Source organism: Acipenser ruthenus, chromosome 10, assembly GCF_902713425.1.
Source record: "Acipenser ruthenus chromosome 10, fAciRut3.2 maternal haplotype, whole genome shotgun sequence".
Lineage (NCBI taxonomy): Eukaryota > Metazoa > Chordata > Actinopteri > Acipenseriformes > Acipenseridae > Acipenser > Acipenser ruthenus.
In genome coordinates, this window is record NC_081198.1 from 20897925 (window position 1) to 20912307 (window position 14383).

Genomic DNA, 14383 nt, shown 5'->3' on the forward strand with positions numbered 1-14383 from the left:
CAAAAACACACACATAACACCAAAAACAAAACATAAACTGGCGGAGTGCGTCTTACAAATAGTCATGCCAAGCTGCTATGCTGTGCAAGGTGCCTTGGGTAACTACAACTGTGCCGCGCTGGCTGGCTGGCTTGCTAAGAAGGTCCTGGCATAGGGACATGTTCCACCACACTTGTCTAGTTAGCTGCATGCTCCCAGGAAACAACCTGCTGCTGTCTACATCATCACCACATGTGAATAAAAGAAAGAAAGACAGCAAGAAAGAAAGAGAGAAAGAAAGAGAGAAAGAGAGAAAGAAAGAAAGAGAGAAAGAAAAAAAAAAAAGAAGTAAAACGGCGGGAAAACTTGCATCAACACTGGCACTCTCCCTCCAGCAGGGGTAGACAAAATGCTCACAGGAGAGATCCAGATCTGACTTTGACCAACGTTAGAGAAAGGTGTGCACCGTTCCTGGAGGTACTGCAATACCGGGCCGATGCGTGGAGTGGACGGAGCAAGCCCCTGTTCCATCTCCCGATTCCAAAAATCAATTTAATATATGGTCCCCTGATAGGGGACGTATCAGATATTAAACTGATAAGAACAGATACTACACTTGATCTTAGCCAAAAGGCCGAGAAGCGATGGCGACTTGGCCCTTGCCCGGGGCCCCCCAGCCCGGACGGCACAGGGGGATTCAAAGGTGGGTGCAAAATTCCAAGCACAAGCAGACCCCCAAAAAACGGGCTGCTGCTTCCAGAGGGGAAATGTGCAATTTAAGCAGGAGAAAACAAAAGAAAGCAAAAACACACACATAACACCAAAAACAAAACATAAACTGGCGGAGTGCGTCTTACAAATAGTCATGCCAAGCTGCTATGCTGTGCAAGGTGCCTTGGGTAACTACAACTGTGCCGCGCTGGCTGGCTGGCTTGCTAAGAAGGTCCTGGCATAGGGACATGTTCCACCACACTTGTCTAGTTAGCTGCATGCTCCCAGGAAACAACCTGCTGCTGTCTACATCATCACCACATGTGAATAAAAGAAAGAAAGACAGCAAGAAAGAAAGAGAGAAAGAAAGAGAGAAAGAGAGAAAGAAAGAAAGAGAGAAAGAAAAAAAAAAAAGAAGTAAAACGGCGGGAAAACTTGCATCAACACTGGCACTCTCCCTCCAGCAGGGGTAGACAAAATGCTCACAGGAGAGATCCAGATCTGACTTTGACCAACGTTAGAGAAAGGTGTGCACCGTTCCTGGAGGTACTGCAATACCGGGCCGATGCGTGGAGTGGACGGAGCAAGCCCCTGTTCCATCTCCCGATTCCAAAAATCAATTTAATATATGGTCCCCTGATATACTCTTTTATTGAGATTTTACATTTTTTTACATTTACACCCATTCGTTTTTTCATTCATTTTACATTTCTTTTAAAGATGACATTCATGCATACAGACATACATTTTGTTTTAAAAGCATTTAAAATACATTTAAAAACACCAAGACAATTGTGCTTTGTACATGGTTAAAACAGACACAGATTAAAATCAACATGAAAAAAACCTGTGCTGTTTTAAAAGTGACTGGAAAAAAAGAACCATCTATAAAAAAACAGTGCTTGTGAGGGCCGGGGAGTGCTCTCTAAAAAAGTGAACATAAAACTAGATCTAAAACAGGGACAGGGGAAAAGGGACAGTGTATAAACAGTGAGTTAAAATTCTAAAATTTTAAAACACTTAAAATGTAACTTTTAATAGTTTACATTAAAAATCTTAAAGATACATAAAACAAAACAAAACAAAATCAAATAAAACATTCAAATTAAATCAAAGGTCCATAAAACTGAAACAAAAAGACTACATAAAACCAGGGCACCGTTGAAAAACGGTCATGCCAGCTAAAAAGGGCGGAATGCTGGCATGACAAAATAAATAAAAGGCTTAGCGGTGCCCCGTAGTCCCGCTCCTAGGAGCTAGCGGTTCCAGTTTTTTCCCTTATTCCATCTTCACGTCCTGAAGTCCGGCGATCCTCCACTCCGCGCAGGCCTTGTCCTTCCCGAGGGTCCGGATGTCCAGAATTACAAAGTCCTTGATAAGAGTTTGTGCCCTTCTGGTCGTGGTGATAGTGTCTAGCTCCTGCTTGTGATAGACACAGACGTTACGGCCTTCCCACAGGATCTGCTTGACAACATTGATGACACGCCAAACGCACTTAGCTGTGCTGGTAGTGATTCCTCCCGCAGGCCCATAGAGCACAGTCTCAGCGGTCATCTTGGCCGTGTCAGCAAACCTGTTTAGGAAGACAGAGACAGAGAGCCAGACACTGCCAGCCACATCACACTCCCAGAAGATATGGGCTGGTGTTTCTCTCTTGCGGCACTTTGCATAGGGGCATGTTTCTACTTGGGCTAGTCCCCTCCTGAACATGAACGCTCGAGTGGGGAGTGCACTGTGGACGGTGTTCCATGCTATATCCTTCTGGACATTACTGAGGCAGCTGTGAGACACATTCTCCCAGATTTTTTGGCTTTGGGTGAGGGAGAAAGTAGCTACTTTTTCAATTTCCTGGGAACCGGCAAGATATTTAGTTACAGCCTTGTATTCCCAGGAGGCCAATTTTGCTTTATCTAAGCCCAATTTATATATAGTGTCCCTTAAGGTTCTATAATACAATGGGGGTCCCAGGAGTACGGCACGGTGTTATCAATAGTGCAGAGGCCCAAGGCCCTGAGACAGGTGGCAAAATAGAAACGATTCATGTAACATACCTTCCTGTCCAGGGCCTGGATGTTCTTGATAGTTTGCGTGAGCCCCTGCACTCGGGTGAGCTGCACAACGTCCGGGACCCCCTTACCTCCCTTCTTGTCGGCTTTACTCAGGGTGGCTCGCTTTACCCTCTCCATCTTGCTGCCCCAGATAAAGCGGTGGATAATGCGGTCCACCACTTTTTTGGTGGTCCTGTCTGGGGGAAAGATTTTTCCTACATAAGAGAGGATGGGGAACAGTATAGACTTGGTTATTAATACTCTACCCGTCATTGTTAAGGATCTTGTGCTCCATCCGCCAATCTTTTTACGGACCTGGTTAATGGCCGCCGTCCAGCTCTGGGCCCCCGAGCTATTGTTCTCGAAAATGAGGCCCAGAATCTTGATTTTGTCCTTTTTGACAGGGTACATGTCCGACAGTTCCCTATCTACCTGCCAATTTTTAGACACGTAGACTTCGCTCTTGGACTTATTAATCACTGCCCCGGTCGCCGTGCAGTACTTCTCAAGGATATTACTAATCCGAGGTACCGACGATGTGTTGGTGCAAATGAGTGACACATCGTCCATATATGCTGTTGTTTTGACCTGGACCCCGTTGGATCCAGGTAGCTGGAAACCAGTTATATTGGTATCCCTACGAATTGCCTGCAGGAGGGGTTCAATGCACACGACATATAGCAGTGGGGATAGTGGGCAACCCTGTCTGACCCCTGACTGGATAGATATTTTACCAGTCAGGTGCCTGTTCACCAAGACTTGGGTACTAATGTTTGTATATATGGTTTTAACCCACTCCCTAAGTCCAGGAGCGAATTTCATCTGGTCCATCACTTTGTACATATATTCATGGCTTACCCTATCGAACGCCTTCTCCTGGTCAAGGTTGAACAGGCAGAGGGGATGGTTCCGTTCTCTAGAATAAGCCAGAATGTCCCTTGTTAACATTAAAATATCCGTGATGGACCTCCCTGGGACGCCACAAGCCTGGCATAGGGACATGTTCCACCACACTTGTCTGGTTAGCTGCATGCTCCCAGGAAACAACCTGCTGCTGTCTACATCATCACCACATGTGAATAAAAGAAAGAAAGACAGCAAGAAAGAAAGAGAGAAAGAAAGAGAGAAAGAGAGAAAGAAAGAGAGAAAGAAAGAAAGAGAGAAAGAAAAAAAAAGAAGTAAAACGGCGGGAAAACTTGCATCAACACTGGCACTCTCCCTCCAGCAGGGGTAGACAAAATGCTCACAGGAGAGATCCAGATCTGACTTTGACCAACGTTAGAGAAAGGTGTGCACCGTTCCCGGAGGTACTGCAATACCGGGCCGATGCGTGGAGTGGACGGAGCAAGCCCCTGTTCCATCTCCCGATTCCAAAAATCAATTTAATATATGGTCCCCTGATAGGGGACGTATCAGATATTAATACTCTTTTATTGAGATTTTACATTTTTTTACATTTACACCCATTCGTTTTTTCATTCATTTTACATTTCTTTTAAAGATGACATTCATGCATACAGACATACATTTTGTTTTAAAAGCATTTAAAATACATTTAAAAACACCAAGACAATTGTGCTTTGTACATGGTTAAAACAGACACAGATTAAAATCAACATGAAAAAAACCTGTGCTGTTTTAAAAGTGACTGGAAAAAAAGAACCATCTATAAAAAACCAGTGCTTGTGAGGGCCGGGGAGTGCTCTCTAAAAAAGGTTCAAAAGTGAACATAAAACTATATTACTAAAACAGGGACAGGGGAAAGGGACAGTGTGTGAAACAGTGAGTTAAAATTCTAAAATTTTAAAACACTTAAAATGTAACTTTTAATAGTTAACATTAAAAATCTTTTAGACACATAAAACAAAACAAAACAAAATCAAATAAAACATTCAACGTAAATCAAATAAAAATCCATAAAACTGAAACAAAAAGACTACATAAAACCAGGGCACCGTTCAAAAAACGGTCATGCCAGCTAAAAAGGGCGGAGTGCTGGCATGACAAAATAAATAAATGGCTTAACGGTGCCCCGTAGTCCCGCTCCTAGGAGCTAGCGGTTCCAGTTTTTTCCTTTATTCCATCTTCACGTCCTGAAGTCCGGCGATCCTCCACTCCGCGCAGGCCTTGTCCTTCCCGAGGGTCCGGATGTCCAGAATTACAAAGTCCTTGATAAGAGTTTGTGCCCTTCTGGTCGTGGTGATAGTGTCTAGCTCCTGCTTGTGATAGACACAGACGTTACGGCCTTCCCACAGGATCTGCTTGACAACATTGATGACACGCCAAACGCACTTAGCTGTGCTGGTAGTGATTCCTCCCGCAGGCCCATAGAGCACAGTCTCAGCGGTCATCTTGGCCGTGTCAGCAAACCTGTTTAGGAAGACAGAGACAGAGAGCCAGACACTGCCAGCCACATCACACTCCCAGAAGATATGGGCTGGTGTTTCTCTCTTGCGGCACTTTGCATAGGGGCATGTTTCTACTTGGGCTAGTCCCCTCCTGAACATGAACGCTCGAGTGGGGAGTGCACTGTGGACGGTGTTCCATGCTATATCCTTCTGGACATTACTGAGGCAGCTGTGAGACACATTCTCCCAGATTTTTTGGCTTTGGGTGAGGGAGAAAGTAGCTACTTTTTCAATTTCCTGGGAACCGGCAAGATATTTAGTTACAGCCTTGTATTCCCAGGAGGCCAATTTTGCTTTATCTAAGCCCAATTTATATATAGTGTCCCTTAAGGTTCTATAATACAATGGGGGGTCCCAGGAGTACGGCACGGTGTTATCAATAGTGCAGAGGCCCAAGGCCCTGAGACAGGTGGCAAAATAGAAACGATTCATGTAACATACCTTCCTGTCCAGGGCCTGGATGTTCTTGATAGTTTGCGTGAGCCCCTGCACTCGGGTGAGCTGCACAACGTCCGGGACCCCCTTACCTCCCTTCTTGTCGGCTTTACTCAGGGTGGCTCGCTTTACCCTCTCCATCTTGCTGCCCCAGATAAAGCGGTGGATAATGCGGTCCACCACTTTTTTGGTGGTCCTGTCTGGGGGAAAGATTTTTCCTACATAAGAGAGGATGGGGAACAGTATAGACTTGGTTATTAATACTCTACCCGTCATTGTTAAGGATCTTGTGCTCCATCCGCCAATCTTTTTACGGACCTGGTTAATGGCCGCCGTCCAGCTCTGGGCCCCCGAGCTATTGTTCTCGAAAATGAGGCCCAGAATCTTGATTTTGTCCTTTTTGACAGGGTACATGTCCGACAGTTCCCTATCTACCTGCCAATTTTTAGACACGTAGACTTCGCTCTTGGACTTATTAATCACTGCCCCGGTCGCCGTGCAGTACTTCTCAAGGATATTACTAATCCGAGGTACCGACGATGTGTTGGTGCAAATGAGTGACACATCGTCCATATATGCTGTTGTTTTGACCTGGACCCCGTTGGATCCAGGCAGCTGGAAACCAGTTATATTGGTATCCCTACGAATTGCCTGCAGGAGGGGTTCAATGCACACGACATATAGCAGTGGGGATAGTGGGCAACCCTGTCTGACCCCTGACTGGATAGATATTTTACCAGTCAGGTGCCTGTTCACCAAGACTCGGGTACTAATGTTTGTATATATGGTTTTAACCCACTCCCTAAGTCCAGGAGCGAATTTCATCTGGTCCATCACTTTGTACATATATTCATGGCTTACCCTATCGAACGCCTTCTCCTGGTCAAGGTTGAACAGGCAGAGGGGATGGTTCCGTTCTCTAGAATAAGCCAGAATGTCCCTTGTTAACATTAAAATATCCGTGATGGACCTCCCTGGGACGCCACAAGCCTGGTCGGGGCCAATGACCAAAGGGAGGTGTACTTGTAGCCGGAGCATCAGAGCTTTGGCTAGTATCTTGTAATCCACGCAAAGGAGGCTGATTGGGCGCCAATTCCGTAGATCTTTAACTTCCCCTTTCTTATGAAGGAGAGTAATTACACTCTCCCGCATAGAAGGGCCCAACCGCTTCTCCCTGTAGACCGCTCTGTAGACCTCCGCTAAATGGACTTTTAGCATGTCCCAAAAAAGATGGTAATACTCACCCGGGATGCCATCTGGACCTGGCGTCTTACCGGTGTTCATGGTCTTAACCGCCTGGGTGAGCTCCTCCAGCGTGAGTTCTGGGTCCTTCTCCTCCTCCTCGTCGTCCCGCACTGAGTCAGGCTCCAACTGGCTCAGGAACCACTCTATCAGGGTGTCATCTGTAGCTTTGATGTTATATAGGTCCCTATAGAAGTTCTCTACCACTTTTTTCACTCCCTCACTATCCTCTACTATCCTCCCCCTGCTGTCGAGCATGGAGGACATCAAGTGCCGCTTCTCCCTCGTTTTCTGGAAGAAGAAGCGAGTACACTTTTCGTCTTCCTCCATTTTTTGCACTTTTGCATTGTGCATGACCTTTCGTTGTTCCTCCCTACAAAGCACTGAAAGATCTAGCTTGGTCTGGGCTATCTCGTCGCTTACAGGGAACCCCCGAAGCTGAAGCAGGCTCAGATGCTGGAGGGCAGCATTCAGGTGTTTATATTTGGCCCTCCTTTCTTTTGCTTTCCTCTTGCCTGCTGCTATGAAATAACCCTTAGTTCTGATTTTGACCATCTCCCACCACTCTATAGGGGAGTTGAATAGGTCACGCAAAGTGGTCCACTCAACAAGCCTGCTCTTATAGGCTGCAGCTATGGAGGGGTCATCGAGTAAGGAGGTGTTTAATTTCCAAACCCCTGACCCCATCTGGGAGGTCTGAGGGACCTGCAATGTTACCTGCAGGAGCCTATGGTCAGAGAAGAAGACGGCCTGGGTGTCTACTGCCGTCTTCGTAAGGGAGCTGGTATGCAGGACGAGATCTATACGGGAGAAGGAGGTCCCAGATGAGCTCACCCAGGTAAAGGGAGGCACCAGGTCCTTACCTGCATCACACAGGGAGAAATCAGATATTACGGAGGACAAAACTCTACTAGAGCGGTCGTTGCGTGGCCTGCTCCGGTCTACGTCCCTCAGAGCACAATTGAAGTCACCTGACACGATGACGGGTACGTTCCTCAGCAGGAGTGGACGCAGCTGTGGAAAAAATTGAACTCTTTTGTTTTGGTTAGTGGGTGCGTAGACATTGACCAGTCTGAGGGGAGTGTTGTTGTATGTCACATCCACGCTCAGAATTCTACCAGGTTCTACCTCCCTGCTGCTGCGGGAGGTAATAAATGGGTTTTTAAACAGGATACCTACTCCGTCGGCTCTGGCTATGTTGGAGCCCGACCAGAAGGAGTCCCCCAGGGTCCAACTCTCCTTCAGGTCCCTATAATCAGGGCTCGACGAAATACCACACTCCTGCAGAAAGATGAGATCTGCTTTCAAGTTAGCTAGATAGTTTAGTACATCAAATCTTTTTTGTGTCTCCCTGATGCTCCTGACATTAACAGACACACATATCAGGGCCATCAGGGTAGCTAACAAGAAAAGGAGTCGCTGCGTCCACCCCATAGCGACTATGATTGGGAGGTCGGGACACTCTTCCTACTCTTAGCTCTACGCTTGCTTCGAGGGGGCTTGGGCTTATTTGCAACTCCCATCACCCCTGAGAAGGTACTCACTGCTGCCTCGTCCAAGAAGGCACCGTCTTTATATGCACAGTACGTGGAGTTGTTGGGGCTATTCAACTCCCCACAAGGTAAGTCTGGTGGAACTTGCTCAGGGCCCCTCGGAACGTGTGGGTCAGCTTTGTCCTGGGGGGGGGGTTATGACAGACAGCATTCTTTGGCTGTTACCGTCTGTTGAATTGGAGCTGTTAGCAGACTTCTGGTTTACCGTGTCCAGGGGTATTCCCATGTCCTCCATTGCTGTATCTAGGAGGACCTCTAGGGGGCCCCTGGTTTTGCCCATACAAGGGAGGGGGTCAAGGATGCTTTGAAGGGAGGCCCTTCGCTTGAAGAGGGTCATTGCTACAGAGGTACTGCTGGTCAGGGAAGGTGTTGACCCCGACCTCTCCCTCGGTGCATTAGTGAACACCTCTTCTGCGAGGTGTGCTAGGGTTTGTGCCAACGACTGGGAAGGCTGGCTGGGGATGCCCTGGCTGGCTGCTACCTGCCCACTAGGTGGCAGTGTAGCCGTCCCACTCGCCTCCGTCTCTGCCTGCGAGGGCAAGACTGGGGACTTTGTGTGGACATTAGCTGGTTTTGGATCTATGGGGGCCACCTGCAACTTGCTGTCTTTGATCCTGATCTTCTTTCTTTCCCCCCTCGTCTCTACCCTTTCTTTTCCCCACCCTCTGCTGGTTCTTCACTCCCTTCCCCTCCTTCTCACTCTCACTTTCACTGTCGCTTTTGCTTTCCTCCCCCACGGACTCAATCCTTATGGCGTCATAACGAGAGCCGAGGGGGAGTGCTGGCGCTGAGAGGGCCCTACTCAGGGGGGGGCCGCTGCTGGGTCCGGGCTCCCTCCCTGACTCGTGTTCTGCATCAGAGGAGCTACTGGAGGAGCTAGTGGAGTGGCTGTTGTACTCTCTCTCTGGGCTTGGGGAAGGGGTCCTCGTAAAACGGGACATGTCTCGGGGGCGGGGGGGTGAGGGGGTGCTGGTGATGATGGTGGTGCTGGAGTCTGGGTCTTGGATACTGTTGGTGGTGATGTGGACTGATCTTTGTTACTTGCTCCCTCTTCCTGCTCAGGCCTAGGCTTGTTCATGTTTGCCTTGCTGGCTCTGGCCATGTTGGCATAGGAAGAGGGGCAGTCCTTAAACAGGTGCCCCTTCTTTCCACACAAATTGCACTGCCTCTCTTCTCTGCAGTGGCTGGTCTCGTGGGGGGCGCCGCAGTTCCTGCACTTGACTACAGTACACGCGGCCGCCAGGTGTCCTAATTCCCCACATTTCCTGCAGAGTTTTGGCATCCCATTATAGAATACCAGCCCTCTGTTGGGCCCTAACACTATGGAGTTTGGAATGTGGCGGACGCCTCCAATGCCCGATGGATCAACATTAAGGCGTACCAGCCACTTTCTGGCTCCTGTCCAAACCCCATCTTCATCTGTAATTTTCCTCCCTTCTGATGACACCCTCCCATAGCGGTTAAGCCATGTTGTAATATCATAGTCGCTAACAGCCTCATTGAAAAATTGGACAGTAACAACTTTCATTTCTCTGTCTGTCAGTGCATCCACACAAAATTCTTTGTATGGAGCGAGATATTTATTCTCCCCCCAAAAGGACCACATTTCTTGTAACTTTTGGGGGTTCCTAAAACTGACCTCAAACACTTCCTTAAGCCCTGGCAATTTCACCAAACAATTCAAGTCAGAAGGGGAAAAACCCATACCCCTCTGAAGAATGGTCCGGCTGAACTCCAGTCTCGTCAGTCCTGGTTCCGTTTCATCTTGCTTGTTTCTTGTGAAGCGCACCGCATTGTGCCTCCTGGTTTCCTGGGTTGGCCGGAACGCCATCCTTCAGCTGGCTCCTCCGATTGGGGTGGGAGAAGCCTCTGGACATCCGGGTTGTCTCTCTCTACGGAAAAGAGACAACGTAAGCAGCAAATCTGGGCAGTTGAAGGAACTATTACTTTAGTCCCTGAGGAGATGGTCGCCTCGCAAGAGGGACCCCCTCCCCAGGTGAACGGTGTCCTTCCCTGGCGGAGTAGGGGGCGCTGCTTGGCACCGAGACCACGTAGGAAGAATCGTGGCTGTGACGCCTCCTCGGGGTCCGGGGCCGCCCTCTGCTCCTCCCAGATGGCGCCCTCTGCTGGGCACCTGCTGCTCTCTCGGTCTGGATCTCGATTACAATCAAGGGCTGGGGATGAGGTCGTCTAGGTCATCAAAGGGTCCTCAAAGGTCGTCTGGATGGTAGGTCCTCCTTCTCTCTAACTCCAGGAACGTCTGGAAAAGCCGGAACCGCCTGAAAAAGAAAAAAACGGGAACCGCCTGAAAAAGAAAAAACTGCTCTCAACAGTCAACAAAATCTTGAAAGACCCTCGGCCTGGATTGGGCAAGCCAAAACCAGACTGAGCATTAGTCTTCCAAAAAGTTGCCGAGCTGAAGAAAGCCAGTCAAAAATAAAAAAAATTCTGTTCCTCCTCACCCGAACAAACCTCTCACAGACCCTCGGAGGGAGCGGGCAATGCCACTACCCTCTAAACCTTAGTCTTAGAAAGATTTATTCGAACTGAAGAGAAGCCAGAGTATATGGCTGGCTAAGAAGGACCTGGCATAGGGACATGTTCCACCACACTTGTCTGGTTAGCTGCATGCTCCCAGGAAACAAACTGCTGCTGTCTACATCATCACCACATGTGAATAAAAGAAAGAAAGACAGCAAGAAAGAAAGAGAGAAAGAAAGAGAAAGAAAGAAAGAGAGAAAGAAAAAAAAAGAAGTAAAACGGCGGGAAATCTTGCATCAACACTGGCACTCTCCCTCCAGCAGGGGTAGACAAAATGCTCACAGGAGAGATCCAGATCTGACTTTGACCAACGTTAGAGAAAGGTGTGCACCGTTCCCGGAGGTACTGCAATACCGGGCCGATGCGTGGAGTGGACGGAGCAAGCCCCTGTTCCATCTCCCGATTCCAAAAATCAATTTAATATATGGTCCCCTGATAGGGGACGTATCAGATATTAAACTGATAAGAACAGATACTACACTTGATCTTAGCCAAAAGGCCGAGAAGCGATGGCGACTTGGCCCTTGCCCGGGGCCCCCCAGCCCGGACAGCACAGGGGGATTCAAAGGTGGGTGCAAAATTCCAAGCACAAGCAGACCCCCAAAAAACGGGCTGCTGCTTCCAGAGGGGAAATGTGCAATTTAAGCAGGAGGAAACAAAACAAAGCAAAAACACACACATAACACCAAAAACAAAACATAAACTGGCGGAGTGCGTCTTACAAATAGTCATGCCAAGCTGCTATGCTGTGCAAGGTGCCTTGGGTAACTACAACTGTGCCTCGCTGGCTGGCTGGCTTGCTAAGAAGGTCCTGGCATAGGGACATGTTCCACCACACTTGTCTGGTTAGCTGCATGCTCCCAGGAAACAACCTGCTGCTGTCTACATCATCACCACATGTGAATAAAAGAAAGAAAGACAGCAAGAAAGAAAGAGAGAAAGAAAGAGAGAAAGAGAGAAAGAAAGAGAGAAAGAAAGAAAGAGAGAAAGAAGAAAAAAAAGAAGTAAAACGGCGGGAAAACTTGCATCAACACTGGCACTCTCCCTCCAGCAGGGGTAGACAAAATGCTCACAGGAGAGATCCAGATCTGACTTTGACCAACGTTAGAGAAAGGTGTGCACCGTTCCCGGAGGTACTGCAATACCGGGCCGATGCGTGGAGTGGACGGAGCAAGCCCCTGTTCCATCTCCCGATTCCAAAAATCAATTTAATATATGGTCCCCTGATAGGGGACGTATCAGATATTAAACTGATAAGAACAGATACTACACTTGATCTTAGCCAAAAGGCCGAGAAGCGATGGCGACTTGGCCCTTGCCCGGGGCACCCCAGCCCGGACGGCACAGGGGGATTCAAAGGTGGGTGCAAAATTCCAAGCACAAGCAGACCCCCAAAAAACGGGCTGCTGCTTCCAGAGGGGAAATGTACAATTTAAGCAGGAGGAAACAAAACAAAGCAAAAACACACACATAACACCAAAAACAAAACATAAACTGGCGGAGTGCGTCTTACAAATAGTCATGCCAAGCTGCTATGCTGTGCAAGGTGCCTTGGGTAACTACAACTGTGCCTCGCTGGCTGGCTGGCTTGCTAAGAAGGTCCTGGCATAGGGACATGTTCCACCACACTTGTCTGGTTAGCTGCATGCTCCCAGGAAACAACCTGCTGCTGTCTACATCATCACCACATGTGAATAAAAGAAAGAAAGACAGCAAGAAAGAAAGAGAGAAAGAAAGAGAGAAAGAGAGAAAGAAAGAGAGAAAGAAAGAAAGAGAGAAAGAAAAAAAAAAGAAGTAAAACGGCGGGAAAACTTGCATCAACACTGGCACTCTCCCTCCAGCAGGGGTAGACAAAATGCTCACAGGAGAGATCCAGATCTGACTTTGACCAACGTTAGAGAAAGGTGTGCACCGTTCCCGGAGGTACTGCAATACCGGGCCGATGCGTGGAGTGGACAGAGCAAGCCCCTGTTCCATCTCCCGATTCCAAAAATCAATTTAATATATGGTCCCCTGATAGGGGACGTATCAGATATTAAACTGATAAGAACAGATACGAGAAAGAGAGAAAGAAAGAGAGAAAGAGATTTTACATTTTTTACATTTACACCCATTCGTTTTTTTCATTCATTTTACATTTCTTTTAAAGATGACATTCATGCATACAGACATACATTTTGTTTTAAAAGCATTTAAAATACATTTAAAAACACCAAGACAATTGTGCTTTGTACATGGTTAAAACATACACAGATTAAAATCAACATGAAAAAAACCTGTGCTGCTTTAAAAGTGACTGGAAAAAAAGAAACATCTATAAAAAACCAGTGTTTGTGAGGGCCGGGGAGTGCTCTCTAAAAAAGTTCAAAAGTGAACATAAAACTAGATCTAAAACAGGGACAGGGGAAAAGGGACAGTGTATAGAACAGTGAGTTAAAATTCTAAAATTTTAAAACACTTAAAATGTAACTTTTAATAGTTTACATTAAAAATCTTAAAGATACATAAAACAAAACAAAACAAAATCAAATAAAACATTCAACGTAAATCAAATAAAAGTCCATAAAACTGAAACAAAAAGACTACATAAAACCAGGGCACCGTTGAAAAAACGGTCATGCCAGCTAAAAAGGGCGGAATGCTGGCATGACAAAATAAATAAAAGGCTTAGCGGTGCCCCGTAGTCCCGCTCCTAGGAGCTAGCGGTTCCAGTTTTTTCCTTTATTCCATCTTCACGTCCTGAAGTCCGGCGATCCTCCACTCCGCGCAGGCCTTGTCCTTCCCGAGGGTCCGGATGTCCAGAATTACAAAGTCCTTGATAAGAGTTTGTGCCCTTCTGGTCGTGGTGATAGTGTCTAGCTCCTGCTTGTGATAGACACAGACGTTACGGCCTTCCCACAGGATCTGCTTGACAACATTGATGACACGCCAAACGCACTTAGCTGTGCTGGTATCGATTCCTCCCGCAGGCCCATAGAGCACAGTCTCAGCGGTCATCTTGGCCGTGTCAGCAAACCTGTTTAGGAAGACAGAGACAGAGAGCCAGACACTGCCAGCCACATCACACTCCCAGAAGATATGGGCTGGTGTTTCTCTCTTGCGGCACATTGCATAGGGGCATGTTTCTACTTGGGCTAGTCCCCTCCTGAACATGAACGCTCGAGTGGGGAATGCACTGTGGACGGTGTTCCATGCTATATCCTTCTGGACATTACTGAGGCAGCTGTGAGACACATTCTCCCAGATTTTTTGGCTTTGGGTGAGGGAGAAAGTAGCTACTTTTTCAATTTCCTGGGAAGCGGCAAGATATTTAGTTACAGCCTTGTATTCCCAGGAGGCCAATTTTGCTTTATCTAAGCCCAATTTATATATAGTGTCCCTTAAGGTTCTATAATACAATGGGGGGTCCCAGGAGTACGGCACGGTGTTATCAATAGTGCAGAGGCCCAAGGCCCTGAGACAGGTG

The 14383-nt window shown here is 47.5% G+C and overlaps 4 non-coding genes and 2 pseudogenes across 4 annotated transcripts; all 6 read right to left on the minus strand.

Moving 5' to 3' along the window:
* Positions 1-434: 434 nt before the first annotated feature.
* LOC131738230 (U2 spliceosomal RNA) lies at positions 435-625 on the minus strand. Its single transcript, XR_009329794.1, has one exon. It is a non-coding gene; the product is annotated as a U2 spliceosomal RNA (small nuclear RNA).
* A 589-nt stretch (positions 626-1214) lies between these two features.
* Positions 1215-1333, minus strand: LOC131738862 (U2 spliceosomal RNA; annotated as a pseudogene).
* A 2690-nt stretch (positions 1334-4023) lies between these two features.
* LOC131738713 (U2 spliceosomal RNA) lies at positions 4024-4178 on the minus strand (annotated as a pseudogene).
* Positions 4179-11237: 7059 nt separating this feature from the next.
* On the minus strand, positions 11238-11428 carry LOC131738400 (U2 spliceosomal RNA). Its single transcript, XR_009329942.1, has one exon. It is a non-coding gene; the product is annotated as a U2 spliceosomal RNA (small nuclear RNA).
* A 600-nt stretch (positions 11429-12028) lies between these two features.
* On the minus strand, positions 12029-12219 carry LOC131738410 (U2 spliceosomal RNA). Its single transcript, XR_009329950.1, has one exon. It is a non-coding gene; the product is annotated as a U2 spliceosomal RNA (small nuclear RNA).
* Positions 12220-12818: 599 nt separating this feature from the next.
* Positions 12819-13005, minus strand: LOC131738435 (U2 spliceosomal RNA). Its single transcript, XR_009329962.1, has one exon. It is a non-coding gene; the product is annotated as a U2 spliceosomal RNA (small nuclear RNA).
* Between the last annotated feature and the right edge of the window lie 1378 nt (positions 13006-14383).